This window comes from Aquarana catesbeiana, linkage group LG01, assembly GCF_042186555.1.
Source record: "Aquarana catesbeiana isolate 2022-GZ linkage group LG01, ASM4218655v1, whole genome shotgun sequence".
Taxonomy (NCBI): Eukaryota; Metazoa; Chordata; class Amphibia; order Anura; family Ranidae; genus Aquarana; species Aquarana catesbeiana.
This window is the reverse complement of record NC_133324.1, coordinates 909,362,166-909,378,776: the sequence shown is the minus strand read 5'-3', so window position 1 is coordinate 909,378,776 and position 16,611 is coordinate 909,362,166. Positions and strand designations below refer to the sequence as shown.

The 16,611-nt window shown below is 42.9% G+C and overlaps 1 long non-coding RNA gene across 2 annotated transcripts in view; it reads left to right on the top strand.

Annotated features, from left to right (window-relative positions):
* Positions 1-16,611, top strand: part of LOC141120215 (uncharacterized) — a 143,698-nt gene that overhangs the window by 47,303 nt on the left and 79,784 nt on the right. For both annotated transcript variants that reach the window (XR_012239552.1, XR_012239546.1), the window contains exons 4-5: positions 1,166-1,791; positions 13,155-13,240. This is a non-coding gene — a long non-coding RNA (uncharacterized lncRNA). The remainder of the gene's footprint in view (positions 1-1,165; positions 1,792-13,154; positions 13,241-16,611) is intronic.

The following is a 16,611-nucleotide window of genomic DNA, read 5'->3' as shown; positions in this document are numbered from 1 at the left end:
TATGTGGTTTTTGTTCAGTAAAGTTCATTCATTCCAAAATCAAATGTTAAAAGCAAAAAAAAAAATCTTTCAAACAACAAACAAATGTTCTGAGAATTTTCGGACGAATTTTCCTCCCTAAGTGATTGACTCAGCTTGATCGCTTCTGATGTAAGGCTGCTTTCACACTGATCAGCTTTTCTTCTGGAAGAAAACGGGGAAGAAAAACGCATGACCATTAAATCCTATGGAACTCTTCACACTGGTCAGTTTCAGGTCTGTTGCATTTCCATAGTCCTGCTTGCTATGTTTTTGGTACATGTTTGGGGTGGTAAAAAATGCTCTAAAAATGCATCTCCCCAATGCACCTCCCCATTGACACATCAAAATTATGTAAAAAATGCATCCAAAACGCACATTTTTGGTGCGGTTTATGAGTCTCATGTCCTTTTTTCACAGGTGCAAAATACACTAGAAATGCGAGAAAGACACAGTAAAAACACATATATGTTTTTGCCACTTTTTTTTGTAAAGCAGCAGTGTGAAAGTAGCCTACACCAATCGGAAGGGAAGTCATGGCGATTTGACTGTTGATGTTGAATCACACATTGATCGGATAATAAAACTGAAGCATATATGACTACCATTAGTTGGGTCAGTTCTCTGTCTACAAAGTACAAGAGAACTATAATAGGTGGTCAATTACTTTATAGGGTGTGAAGGAGTGGACAGAAAATCAGTGAATACAATGGAGAAATGTCACATGAAGGCTTAATTTATTTTTGATGAAATGTTTGATTTATTGGATTTTCCTAAAAACATTGTGTATCACTTTATTACACACAGTATACTTTCTACCAACTCTGTACCATGGTCCCTCTCTTTGCATTACCAAAGGAAGTCCCATCATTTTGCATATTATTCTGCTCTACATAAACCTCCCTCATTACTGGAGATAAAAAAGAAAAAGATCTGTTAATCTTAAAAGCCAACAATCTGCGTGTGGCAATCCAAAAATCTCAAGATGCTTTCATTGTATCTGATCTGTATGTTTTGTCTTTACATATGGGGTATTGTGAAATGATATAAAACTTCAACTGACTCAGTAATAGAAGTATGTACCTCCGTTATGTATGTATTTATTATTTGTCAGGTAAAGCAAATAATATAATGGTTTATTTTTTAGGATCCCTTGGACAGATTAGAATGGCTAAGACTCCAAATGTCATCTCTACATTACCAAGAGAGACAGTCTCCCTCTCCTGTAGAACCCATGAAGCTGTAAATGATGCAAATCCAAAGTTCCATGCCTTACCCTGGAACCATGAGAAACCAGAACAATCTCCACCTCTAATTTTATATCATGCCTATCACCAAAATACCAGGGTTCCAGACCAAATCAGTCACACTGTATCTATACCTGATGTCATTCTTAAAATTGCCAACTTTGAAATACCGGATGAAGGTGTCTATTACTGCCACCTGCACAAAGAACGTCCGAACACACAGTGATATGGAGCTGTACAAAAACCTGCTGCATGTGTGCCTGTGTATTAGTATGCATGAAATCTGTATATACTTCCTGAACCTAAGGATCTTCATCTTACAGTTATCCACCTAGAATGAAATAGAAGGTGATCCCTGGACCATATAGAGAAGTGAAGCTATACTGGAGACTATGACCCCAACATATTGTCTTCAATTCCAAATTAAACAAAGGCATACTTTTGAAATTGTATTTTCTCTGCCATGTCTGTACTATGTGAGCTACCACTTTATGAGACAGGAAGATTTAGAACATACCTGTCATCAGTAAGTACATAGAAAATAGCCAACCACCTAATCTCACTGTATAACAGGCACCCTCAGGGGCCATAGTAAACCTTTAGGCAGTGCAATTAGAGAGTCATTCATAGCCAGAATTTTGAGTCCAGGAAGAGCTAGAATTGTAAGAAGTGATTGTAAAGGCTCTTTTTTTTTTAAATAACAAACATGTTATACTTACCTCCTCTGTGCAGTGGGTTTTGCACAGAACAGCCTGGATCCTCCTCTTCTTGGGTGCCTCTTTGCTGCTCCTAGCCCCTCCTTCCTTTAAGTGCCCCCTCAGCCAGCAGTTTGCTACAGGGGGCACTCAAGCTGAGTCAGAGCTCCATGTATCCATTCAGATACAGAGCCCCGACCTTGCCCCTCCCCCTCTCTCCCCTGACTGGCTGACTGACTTTGATTAACAGCCGCATGACCCAATTGTGCCACTGTTCTGTCTCAGCCAATCAGGAGGAGTGTACTGGATGGCTGAGGGGATTGTGGACATCACTGGAGAGGGAAGGGGATCAGGTAGGTAATTGGGGGGGGGGGGGCAGGGGGGCTGCTACACACAGAAGTTTTTTTTTATCTTAATGCATGGAATGAATTAAGATAAAAAACCTTCTGCCTTTATAACTCTTTTAAGACATTTGATGTGGGATACAAGAAGAGATCTTAATATATGTAACAATGTAACACAGTTATGGACACCAGGGATGGGACCAGCACCATTGAAGCCACGTGTGTACTATATAATAATAATACTATGGGACCTGGGAAGTGGTAGAAGGGATCCCCAGGGGTGAGGAAAGGTTCAAGGCAAAGCATTGAGAAGTTGTGCTACGTAGCCATCCATCACAATACCTGAAAATTGAATACAAAGGATCATAATCTAAAAAAAAATTCACATGTGCACATTTAGATCCAAGGTTTGAGTGTATAACACCCTTTCCGTAAAATGGAGAGTTGACCTAGTAGGCATTTACCTTATGTCCCAGTTTCCTACCTCTCAACTTTTTACTTTTAGATATTTCCATCAAGTGTATTTAGTATTAATGGAATATGGAAGATGAAAAAAGTCAGTGGGGTTGATTTACTAAAGGGAAAAAGACTGTGCACTGTGAAAAGTGCAGTTGCCCTCTTCAAGAGCAGTTGCTCCAGAGCTTGGTAAATGAGCAGAAGCTCTGCTGACTTCTATCATCCAATCATGTGCAAGCAAAAATGCAGTTTTTTAAATTTTCCTTGCACAGGATTAGGTACTCTTTGCAAAGTGAAGCCTTACCTAATTTACTAAGCTCTGGAGCAATTGCACTTGCAGAGGGCAACTGCACTCTGCAAAGTGCACAGTTTTTTTTGCCTTTAGTAAATCAACCCCAGTGTGTAATGTAAAATCTTGCAGTATTTCAAAGACTCTGGAGGCCTGGGGCACAGCTACAGATAATGGGGCACCATATCAAAATTTTGATGGGGGCCTCCTGGTGATCTCTTTCTGCTGTACCTGGCAGTGTTGAAGTAACAATAATATTAAGGGCACTTTCACACTGGCGTTGGGGGTGTCGGCGGTAACGTGGCGCTATTTTAGCGAAACTTTACTGTCATTTTAGCCGCGCTTTTTGGCTGATAGCGGGGCACTTTTAACCCCCGTTAGCGGCAGAAAAAGGGTTAAAAGCACCTGCAAAACGCCGCCACTGAACCGCTTTGCAGGCGATTCGGCGGCACTGCCCATTCATTTCAGTGGACAGGGGCGCTTTAGGAGCGGTGTATACATTGCTCCTAAAGCACCCCCAAGATGCTGCTTGCAGGACTTTTTCTAGCATCTCGCAAGCGCACCGCTCAAGTGTGAAAGCACTCGGGCTCTCACACTGGATATAGCGCCTGTAAAGCACCTCAGTGTGAAAGTAGCCTCAAAATATACACTGTAGCACCCTCCTAGATAGGTTGCTGGTCAATTGTGGCTGGTGCTAAACATTTTTGGGGGGGCGGCAAACAAACACCCTCAGGCCCGCATTCACCCCTCCAGTGATCATGGTGCCGCGGCTTCCTCCGCTTCTCCTCCCAGCTAACCCGGTCTTCTTTAGATCCGCCTCCTGTCCTGTCCTGATTGGCTGGGGGGAGAAGACGGAAACCAATAGCGAATATTGTTTCACCAGTATCACAAATGGGATAGTTCGGGGCTCTACTTTCCAAGCACAAATTTTTTCAAAATAATCAGAGCCTCAGGCTCTAATCGTGTGTTTGAAAAAAAAAAAAAAAACAGACCTCATAGAAAGACATAGAAAGACAGTCCGGCAATCTGCATGCAAAATAGGGGGGCAACGCCCCTTATGGACTGGCCACCACAGATAGATAGATAGATAGATAGATAGATAGATAGATAGATAGATAGATAGATAGATAGATAGATAGATAGATAGATAGATAGATAGATACATACTTAAAGTGATAAAGGTAAAGGTTTTTTTTGTTTTTTTTTAAATAACAAACATATTATAATTACCTGCTCTGTGCAAGGGTTTTGCACATAGTGGCCCCTAATCCTCTTTTTCTGATGTCCCACAGCAGTGCTTCTGGCCCTTTCTTCACATCGAGTGCCCCCACAGAGAGCTGCACTCCATGGGGGCACTCATGTGGGCGTGAGGCGTGCGCCCGAGTCCTGCTGCTGCGTCCATTGACACAGACAGCAGAACTCGGCCCTGCCCCCGGTTCCCGTGTCTTTGGATTCGATTGACAGTAGCAGGAGCCAATGACTCCAGCTGCTATCAATCTATCCAATGAGGACCGAGACAGTGGCTGGAGCTGCTGGGCTCACGCTCGTTGCTGGAACAATGGAGCTCAGGTAAGAAAAAGGGGGCTCTGGGGGGCATCTGCACCACAGAAGGTTTTTCACCTTAATGCATAGAATGCACTAAGGTGAAAAACCTTGAAACTTTACAACTCCTTTAATAAATAGATAGGTACATAAATAGATAGATAGATACTGAATGGTAAACTAATAGATACATATTGATAAATTATATAAGTCAAGTTCTAGCTGCACCTTTCCAAAAAATATAATAGATAGCTGAATAGATAGATAGATATTGCATAGCTGTTGAGTAGGGATGAGCCGAACACCCCCCGGTTCGGTTCGCACCATAACCTGCGACCGGACCGAAAATTCCCACGAACGTTAGAGCCCCATTGATGTCTATGGGACTTGAACATTCAAAATCAAAAGTGCTCATTTCAAAAGGCTAATTTGCATGGTATTGTCGTAAAAAGGGTTTGGGGGCCCGGGTCCTGCCCCAGGGGACATGTATCAATGGAAAAAAAAACCTTTTAAAAACGACCATTTTTACGGGAGCAGTGATTTTAATGATGCTTAAAGTAAAAAAAAAAAAAGTGAAATATTCCTTTAAATAGTGTACCTGGGGGGTGTCTATAGTATGCCTGTAAAGTGGCACGTGTTTCCCGTGATTAGAACAGTCCCTGCACAAAATGTCATTTTTAAAGGAAAAAAAGTCATTTAAAAATTCTTGCGGCTTTAATGTAATGTTGGGTCCTGGCAATATGGATGAAAATCAGTGAAACAAATGGCATGGGTACCCCCCAGTCCATTACCAGGCCCTTTGGGTCTTGTATGGATATTAAGGGGAACCCTGCACCCAAATTAAAAAAGGAAAGGTGTGGGGCCCCCAGGCCCTATATACTCTGAACAGCAGTATACAGGCAGTGCAAACAAGACAGGGACTGTAGGTTTGTTGTTAAGTAGAATCTGTTTGTAATTTTGAACTGGTACATTTTTAACGTGTTTAGCTCCAGCCAAAAAATCTATTTTAAACTGAAGATTTCACCTCACTTTTTGTCCCAATGACAAATGTTTTTTGAAAATGTGTTTTTTTTTGTGAAACAAGGATTGGCGATAAAGCATCAGTGGAAAGGAGAAAAGTTTTTCCCATATTAACTCTTACAGGAGAGAATTTTCCTTCCTAGGGGTAGATTTCATCTCACTTCCTGTTGTCTCCTTCCGTTTGCAAGTAGGAGACGTTTGTAAGTTGGATGTTTGAAAGTAGGGGCCTGCCCTATATACTCAGCAGAAATTTGGGCCTTAGGTGTTGTTGTGGCCACAACACTGTAAGCCCTCACAGGGCCCTGCTGTGAAATATTAGATCAAGAATTGTAATTACATGCCCCTGTTGAACAGGGGCAGAAAAATTGGGCCTTTGGTGGTGGTGGTGGTGCTGGTGCCACAACACTGTAAGTCCTCACAGATACTCTTTGTGGGCACAGAAACGGGCCCTGCTGTGAAATATTAGATAAAGAATTCTATTTACATGTCCCTGTTGAACGGGGGCTGAAAAATTGGGCCTTAGGCACTGGTGCTGGTGCCACAACACTGGAACCCCTCACAGATACTCTAGTTGGAGCGCAGGAACTAGCCCTGCTGCAAAGAATTGCATAAAAAATTGTAATTACACGCCCCTGTTAAACAGGGGCTGAAAAATTGGGCCTTAGGCACTGGTGCTGGTGCCACAGCACTGCAACCCCTCACAGATACTCTAGTTGGAGTGCAGGAACTAGCCCTGCTGCAAAGAATTGCATCAAAAATTGTAATTACACGCCCCTGTTAAACAGAGGCTGAAAAATTGGGCTTTAGGCACTGGTGCTGGTGCCAAAACACTTCAGCCCCTCACAGATACTCTAGTTGGAGCGCAGGAACTAGCTCTGCTGCAAAGAATTGCATCAAAAATTGTAATTACATGCCCCTGTTAAACGGGGGCTGAAAAATTGGGCCTTAGGCACTGGTGGCGGGACTGGCGGCGCCCAGAACCAAAAATGTTCTTACAAGCTATCATCATGATCATTGAGGAGGAAGAGGATAATTACTCAGTATAACAGGATAGTCACTCAGCATAGGCAGTCTTTGAAGGGATCTGACATTTCAAAAAAATGTATTCGGTTACATCGGCATCAGGTGCTTGGTAGCTGGTGGTGATCCAAGACTGTTTCATTTTTATGAAGGTCAGTCAATCGACCGAGTCGGTGGACAGATGCACCCTGTGATCGGTTACAAAGCCTCCAGCAGCACTGAATGTGTGTTCTGAAAGAACGCTGGATGCAGGACAGGCCAGTAGCTCAATTGCATACTGTGCAAGCTCTGGCCTGTGATCCATCCTCAAGACCCAGTAATCCAGAGGATTTTCGGTGGGAAAGGTGTCCAAGTCAGATCTTGCCCCTAGGTATTCCTGCACCATGTAAAACAGACGCTGGCGATGGTTGCTGGAACCGATCATACCTTGGGGCTGCGGACCAAAAAATTGTCTGAACGCATCGGTCAGACGGCTACCTTCTCCACCGCTCCTTCTTTGACTGACCGAAGCCTCAGCAACACGTTGTCCAGAAACAGGAGTTTGTAACCTCCCAGTCTCTGGGAACGCGTTGCACAGACCTTTCTGCAAGGCCTCCCGAAGATGTTTCATCCTCTGCTCCCTCTGCGACGGCAAGATAAGGTCCGCAACCTTACCCTTGTAACGTGGATCAAGGAGGGTTGCCAGCCAGTATTGTTCCTTCTCCTTGATACCACGAATACGAGGATCCTTCCGCAGGCTTTGCAGGATCAGGGAGGCCATGCAACGTAGGTTTGCTGAGGCATTCGGTCTGGAGTCCTCTGTGTCACTAAGGATGACATGATCCGCAGTCACCTCCTCCCAGCCACGTACAAGTCCATGTGTTTCTTGGGACTGTAAATGATCCCTTAAAGACTGCTGCTGATGCTGAGTGCCAGGCTTCACCTCCATACTGACACAATCCTCCTCCTCCTCCTCGTCCTCTTCCTGTGTGATCGGTGTGCATGCAGGAACACTGTCTGGATAAAGGGCACCTTGAGAGCTAAGGAAGTCCTCCTCCTGCCTCTGTTCTGCCTCAAGTGCCCTGTCCATTATTCCACGCAGCGTGTGCTCCAACAGGTGGACAAGGGGGACAGTGTCACTGATGCATGCACTGTCACTGCTCACCATCCTTGTGGCCTCCTCAAATGGTGATAGGACAGTGCATGCATCCCTGATCATGGCCCACTGGCGTGGGGAAAAAAAAACAAGCTCCCCTGACCCTGTCCTGGTGCCATAGTCGCATAGGTACTCATTGATGGCCCTCTGCTGAATGTGCAGCCGCTGCAGCATGGCCAATGTTGAGTTCCACCTGGTGGGCATGTCACAGATTAGGCGGTTCTTGGGCAGGTTAAATTCCTTTTGAAGGTCTGCCAGCCGAGCACTGGCATTATATGACTGGCGGAAATGCACACAGACTTTCCTGGCCTGCCTCAGGACAACCTGTAAGCCCGGGTACCTGCCCAAGAACCGCTGCACCACCAAGTTAAGGACGTGAGCCAAACAGGGCACATGGGTCATTTGTCCCTGTCAGAGGGTAGAGAGGAGGTTGGTGCCATTGTCGTAAACCACCACATGTAGCTGCCGCCAAGCCTTCGTCCCATGGCCTGCTGCCGTGGTTGGAGTTTTTGACAGGTTGGAGCTTTTGACAGAGTGCCGATCTATGAGGGGCAGACTGCACTGGGAACACATAATGTAAGAGGCACTCCACTGAGGACACATGATGTAAAGAGGCACTCCATTGGGGACACATGATGTAAGAGGGACTTCACTGGGGACACATGATGTAAGAGGCACTCCATTGGGGACACATGATGTAAGAGGCACTCCACTGGGGACACATGATGTAAGAGGCACTCCACTGGGGACACATGATGTAAGGAGGGACTCCACTGGGGACACACGATGTAAGAGGCACTCCACTGGGGACATATGATGTAAGGAGGCACTCCACTGGGGACACACAATGTAAGACACTCTAAGATTCCTGTGTAAATGACACTGGCAGTGAAGGGGTTAACCACTAGGGGGCAGTGTAAGGGTTAAGTATGTCCTGGGGAGTGTTTCTAACTGTGGGGGGGGGGGTGGCTACGTGTGACAGGTCACTGATCTCTGCTCCCAATCACAAGGAGCAAAGATCAGTGACACTGTCACTAGGCAGAACGGGAGATGCTTGTTTACATTAGCACATTAGCATCTCCCCATTCTTCCTCTCCATGAGGCGATCGCGGGCGCGCCGGAGGAGGCTTGCACGCAGTGGCACGGCGGAAAAATTAAAAGGGACGTACAGGTACGCCCATTTGCCCAGCCGTGCCATTCTACCGACGTACATCGGCATGTGCCGGTCAGGAATCGGTTAAAATGACAACTTTGTGTGAAACATTTTTTTTTTAATTTTTCCAAGGATTTGTGGCAAAAATAAAATCTTCCAAAGACTCAATGTGCCTTTCAGCAAATACCTTGGGGTGTCTACTTTCCAAAACGGGTAATTTAGGGTTGTTTCTACTGTCTTGGCATTTTAGGGCCTCCAAAAATGTGATAGGTAGTCAGGAAATTTAATCCCCTTGAAAGCCTGAAAGTTTAAAGCCCAAAGCCTGAAGGTGGTCATTGGTATCATTGGTTTTTATTTTTTGTGCTATAAACAAAAAAGAGCGATAATTTTGAAAAAAACGCATTATTTTTTTACATTTTGCTATAATAAATATCCCCCAAAAATATATAAAAAAACATCTTTTTACCTCAGTTTAGGCCGATACGTATTCTTCTACATATTTTTGGTAAAAAAAAAATGCAATAAGTGTTTATTGATTGGTTTGCCAAAAGTTATAGAGTTTACAAAATAGGGGATAGTTTTGTGGCATTTTTATTAATACATTTTTTTTTACTAGTAATGGCGGCGATCAGCAATTTTTATCATGGCTGCGACATTATGGCGGATACATTGGACATTTCTGACACATTTTTGGGATCATTGTAATTTATACAGCAATCAGTGCTATACAAATGCACTGATTCCTGTGTAAATGACACTGGCAGTGAAGGGGGAACTGCCAGTGTCTGACACTGGCACGGCGGAAAATTTAAAGGGACGTACAGGTACGCCCATTTGCCCAGCCAAGCCATTCTACCAACGTACATTGGCATGCGCCAGTCAGGAATCGGTTAAAGTGACAACTTTGTGTGAAACATTTTTTTTGTAATTTTTCCAAAGATTTGTGGCAAAAACAAAATCTTCCAAAGACTCAATGTGCCTTTCAGCAAATACCTTGGGGTGTCTACTTTCCAAAACGGGGTCATTTGGGGGTGTTTCTACTGTCTTGGCATTTTAGGGCCTCCAAAAATGTGATAGGTAGTCAGGAAATTTAATCCCCTTGAAAGCCTGAAGGTTTAAAGCCCAAAGCCTGAAAGTGGTCATTGGATTTTGGGTATGTGGCTAGGCTGCCAAAAAGTCTCACACATATGGTATCCCATACTCGGGAGAAGTAGCAGAATGTGTTTTGGGGTGCAATTCCATGTATACCAATAGCATGTGTGAGATATACTGTATCTCATTAAAGTCACAAAAACAAATATAAATATATATATATATATATATATATATATATTGGCATTTTCCAAAAACTTAGCAAAAAATATAATCTTCCATTTGTTGGTGGAACAATCACAAGTGAAATATAAGGATTGCACATTAATCAATCAATTTGCATGAATTAATTAGGACATGAATAACATATTGGCACGTTTATATATAATTTGTGAGGTGTCTTCACAAAAACTGACAAGATTTCTAATCCCTCTGCACTCTGTCCCCAAGAAAAATAAGAAAGGATTACATTTAGCTTAACTCTGCAAAGACACATTCCTAAGTTTAACTGTGATGCGTGTCAATGGCCCATTTAGACCTTGTTTAATAGAAAATACCAGTTGCCTTTCACTAGAAACATTTGTTAGTCCAGTCCTGGAAATCTGCATCTGCTTTACTATTAATTTCCATAAAAATTGGGTTCCTGCAGCTAGATGCGCCAAATGCATCTAGACGCGCGACCGCTGTGTATGTGGGATGCACAACTGCTGTGTGCCCGGAGGTATGTACCCGTGGCGCATATCTGGTTCCCGGAAGCGGTGGCCAGCACACAGGAATGACATCACGCCCCTCCAGGAATGGTCTAGCACAGGGGTCTTCAAACTACAGCCCTCCAGTTGTTCGGGAACTACAATTCCCATCATGCCTAGTCATGTCTGTGAATGTCAGAGTTTTACAATGCCTCATGGGATGTGTAGTTCCGCAACAGCTGGAGAGCCATAGGTTGAAGATTCCTGATCACTCTAGCATGTCTTGAAAAAAGGTGGTTTTTCATGTGCCTTGGATAATGCCCAAGAAATATCGTTAGGAAAATACAAGTGGGTCATGGCACATCTACATTCCATATTTGGCATTTAAGATGGTCATGCACTATGCAATCTGATTGGCCAATCTCTGTAAAACTCGATATTTAGGCAAAATAAGAAGACGCACTTGAACAATTAATTCAAATGATAGGAAATCAAACAGGCTCTTGCACTAAATCTAACTTATTAAGATCTAACTGATTGCAGTGTATGGTCACCTTTAAAGATCAAGATCGGAAAAAAAAAAAAATTTATTGGGCTTAGAAACACTTCTCTGTTCTTTGTAATGTATTGAAATATTTTTAATAAAAAAAGAAAAAAAACACATTTCAAAGATATATTAGAAGTGATAGGAATGAGATTAGCATCAAAAGGGTTAATTAACTGAGAACACCTACTAATTGCCTAACAAGACACATCCAATGAGATGAAATTAACTAATTGTATTGGGCATGCGCTATTATCAATGAGAAAACCGCAGTTACCCTAGCGACAGTTGCAGTTTACATATGTGGGTATTTATTATCGCTATTTGCACTTCAATGTGTGCCCGATCGCTTGTTCGATGATTGACTTTTCCAGCGCACCAATTAATGTATGAACTAGTGCAGTGCCTTCTTCTTAGTAAATCACCCCCATAGTCTGCAAGTCAGGTGCTCCCTGCAAACAGTACATTGGTCATTATATACTGACACTGACTGATATATGCCTTGAACATGGTTAGAGGGCAAAGTGCTAGAGGTAAGTACCATCAACTTTATCACAGTCTCATATACTCAGTAGGAGCTTAGACAAGGCTAAGGACAGACCCCATCCCTCTTTGTGTTCAGGACTGATATCTGGTCTGTGGCCACTCAGGAACATTGCTCATATTTGCCAACCGTCCCAAGTTTCCAAGGACAATCCTGATTTTGGGACCCTCGTCCCGATCGGAGGCCGCCCCAATTAAAATCCTGGGATTTTGCTTTTGTTCCAGGAAATGTTTTTGGCACCATAGCTGGCTGTGTTCAGCGGAGAGGGGAGGCAATGAATCGGCTTCTCTCTTCACAATTCTCTTGTACACTGAAGCCGGGGTTAGCTGCATGGATCAGCCTCTCCCCTCTCCACTGAACACAGGGGAACGAGAGAGACACATGTAGCTGCAGCCAAGCCTTCGTCCCATGGCCTGCTGCCGTGGTTGGAGTTTTTGATAGGTTGGAGCTTTTGATAGAATGCCGATCTGTGAGGGGCAGACTGCACTGGGGACACATAATGTAAGAGGCACTCCACTGAGGACACATGATGTAAAGAGGCAGTCCATTGGGGACACATGATGTAAGAGGGACTCCACTGGGGACACATGATGTAAGAGGGACTCCACTGGGGACACATGATGTAAGAGGCACTCCACTGGGGACACATGATGTAAGAGGGACTCCACTGGGGACACATGATGTAAGAGGCACTCCACTGGGGACACACAATGTAAGAGGCACTCCACTGGGGACACACGATGTAAGAGGCACTCGACTGGGGACACATGATGTAAGGAGGCACTCCACTGGGGACATATGATGTAAGGAGGCACTCCACTGGGGACATATGATGTAAGAGGCACTCCAATGGGGACACATGATGTAAGAGGGACTCCAACGGGGACACATGATTTGCCTATAGTTTTACTTTAAGTAAGGTGACAGCATTATAATGATCTTCTCTCCCTGCATGTATTACTGTACCTCAAGGTTTCTTTGTAAAAAAAAAAAAAATGCTGTAATTGGCTGGTCATGTTGCTCACATGAATGGGAATTGTAATGATTGGTTTGAGAATGGCAGATGTGTGCTTCTAATTATGAAATGAAACATACATTAACCGCTTGCTGACAGCCTGACATAGGAGTACGACTATGACGGCAGAGCGGCTCTCCTGCACTTGGTCCTGTACTAGGTATGTGATCCAGCACTTCTGGATAGGGTCCGTGGCCCCGGCGTGCCTACTCGACAGTTCACATAATACAGTATCGATAGACCCCTCAGTGCTGTCATTCCAAACAGAACTGTTGATGTTTCTTCTAACAGTATTATTATTGGGGATTTTGAATGTAAAATGTGATGTTGTCCTATTATATCATCTGACAGTCTGCAAGTCAGCTGCTCTCTGGAATCAGAAAATTTTACTGAAACAAACTACCTTTTGGTAATCCATAAAGTACAAACTGGTAGTGGTAAGTACCTTTATATTTGTTGTTGTATTATATACAGTCATGTATGATTCACTAAATGAGATATTAGGTTAATTTAAAAGCCAATTATACCTTACATTAATGTGTTGCCTATTTTCCCTTAAGTGTCAGTTTCTGTACAGGTGTGATAACTTTTACATATTTATATTTAGGGCTACTGTCACACTGAGGTGCTTTTCAGGCATTTTAGCGCTAAAAATATAACCTGTAAAGAGCCTGGAAAGCGCCTCTCATGTCTCCCCAGTGTGAAAGCCCGAGTGCTTTCACACTGAGGTGGTGTGCTTGAAGGACTGGAAAAAGTGTTCTGCAAGCAGCACCTTTGGGGCGGTTTGGTAGCAATGTATACACCGCTCCTACACCGCCGATGCCCATTGGAATGAACGGGCAGCGCTTCGGAAACGTCGCAACATGGGCAGTTTTAACCCTTTCTTTGGCAGCTAGCAGGAGTTAAAAGTGCCCTGCTAGCAGCTGAAAAGCGCCACTTAAACAGTGGTAAAGCGCTTTACCGCTAACTGACCTGCCGCCCCAGTGTGAGAGCAGCCTTAATGTTAGCAGTAGCTCTATACATTATGCATATACTGATTTATACTGTGTGACTTTAAAGAAAACTAGCATTTTAATCTGTATAAATAATGATGATCTTTGCTTTAGAGCAGGGAGGATGCAAACTTTCCTTTCCTTGAGTTCCCCTGTTACACTGCTTATCATCGGAAGTCCATCACATTTTTTTAAATGTAATTTATGGGCCAACAATGAATCAGAGTTTAACGGAGAACTAAAAGCATATTTTTTTTTTCATTTGGATAAAGTAAGGGAGGGTTATAATTCCTGTCAATTTTTTTCCATCTATGCCCCATTGGGGAGATTTTCCTTTATTTACTGTCCCATTGCCAAAAACAGAAAGTCAGACGAAATCCCTCCAAAGTAATGGGGAATCCCTGGTCATCACCAGAACTAGTATCCCCATTGGAAGATTTCCCCTCTACTCCTGCTCTGGGGACAACCCAAATTTTTTTCATCTTCAGTAATAATGATAAATAGGACACATAACACAGGTGAATCTCCCACATGGGGGTACAGGCAGTAAAGGAAACCTAACAGGTGTTCTAATCTCTCTCCACGCAACAAAAAAGTTTTGCACTTAATTATACTTTAAACAAGGCTAAGAATCCCCCCTACTCCTTGTGATAGCATTCCCTTTAACCACTTCCTGTATGACACCTGTACATTCCGTATAGACAAAAGCACATTTTACATTTATGCTATGGGCCTATTTATTCAGCAATAGCCTTGTCATTTCTTAAAAGAGAAGTGCGGGTTTACAAAAAATAAACATACATACTCACCTAGATAGCTGCAGCATCGACCCGATGCTGAAGCTGTCCTCCGCCAGCTCTACACCAAGAAATTACCAATAAAAGACTGCTGATCACTCATTTCTCAGTTTTCAGCGAGCAGAGATGTTTTGAAAAATGAAAAAAGAAAATAAAAAATATATTTTTGTTTTATTTCTTCATTTTCCAAAAACTTGTAGCAGCAAACAAGATCTGCAAAATACTGACCATGCCCCTTAGCAAATACCATAGAGTGTCTACTTTCCAAAAAGGGGTAATTTGGGGGGTGTTTGTACTATCCTGGCATTTTAGGACCTCTGAAACTGTGATAGGTAGTCAGGAAGTGAAATGTGCAAGTTACACCCTTTGAAAGCCTGAAGGTGGTCATTGGATTTTTGGCCCCTGTAAGCAGCTAGTCTCCCAAAATGTGTCACGTGGTATCCCCATACTCAGTAGAAGTAGCAGAATGTATTTTGGGGTGTAATGCCACATATACCCTTGATGTGAGAAATGTCTCATTAACCACTTAAGCCCCGGACCATTTTGCTGGCCAAAGACCAGAGCACTTTTTGCGATTCGGCACTGCGTCGCTTTAACTGACAATTGCGTGATCGTGCGACGTGGTTCCCAAACAAGATTGACGTCCCTTTTTTCCCACAAATAGAGCTTTCTTTTGGTGATATTTGATCACCCCTGCGGTTTTTATTTTTTGCGCTATAAACAAAAAAAGAGCGATAATTTTGAAAAAGACGCATTATTTTTTACATTTTGCTATAATAAATATCCCCCAAAAATATATAAAAAAACATTTTTTTCCTTAGTTTAGGCCGATACTTATTCTTCTACATATTTTTGGTAAAAAAAAAAATGCAATAAGCGTTTATTGATTGCTTTGCCAAAAGTTATAGCATTTACAAAATAGGGGATAGTTTTGTGGCATTTTTATTAATACATTTTTTCTACTAGTAATGGCGGCGATCAGCGATTTTTATCATGACTGCGACATTATGGCGGACACATCGGACATTTTTGACACATTATCCCCGCAGCGATCGAGTCCATGGGACCTACGACCCGACTCACGGAGGTCCCGGCCAGTGCACGCGCCGGCGGAGGCTCGCACGCGATGGCACGGCGGAAAATTTAAAGGGACGTACAGGTACGCCCATTTGCCCAGCCGTGCCATTCTACCAACGTACATCGGCATGCGCTGGTCAGGAATCGGTTAAAGTGACAACTTTGTGTGAAACATTTTTTTTTGTAATTTTTCCAAAGATTTGTGGAAAAAATAAAATCTTCCAAAGACTCAATGTGCCTTTCAGCAAATACCTTGGGGTGTCTACTTTCCAAAACGGGGTCATTTGGGGATGTTTCTACTGTCTTGGCATTTTAGGGCCTCCAAAAATGTGATAGGTAGTCAGGAAATTTAATCCCCTTGAAAGCCTGAAGGTTTAAAGCCCAAAGCCTGAAGGTGGTCATTGGATTTTGGGTAAGTGGCTAGGCTGCCAAAAAGACTCACACATATGGTATCCCCATACTCGGGAGAAGTAGCAGAATGTGTTTTGGGGTGCAATTCCATGTATACCAATAGCATGTGTGAGATATACCATATCTCATTAAAGTCACAACTTTGTCTAAAAAAAAAAAAATGTCATTTTCTAAAAACTTGTGGTGAAAAATATAATCTTCCATCTCCCATTTGTTGTTGGAACAATCACAAGTGAAATATAAGGATTGCACATTAATCAATCAATTTGCATGAATTAATTAGGATATGAATAACAAGTTTGGCACGTTTATATATCAGCACCAATAATTTGAGTCACACAGGTGACATAGGAGGACTATGCAGCACTGATTGATTAATGACATTCGTTTATAAAGAAGGACATTATACATGTAATTTAAGTGAATATTTTATTAATGGAATTTGTTATTTTGATGTTGGTTTAGCATGTTATGTTTTGAGCACATTTGATCACATATCATAATACAGCTCTGCAATGAGATAACGGCATA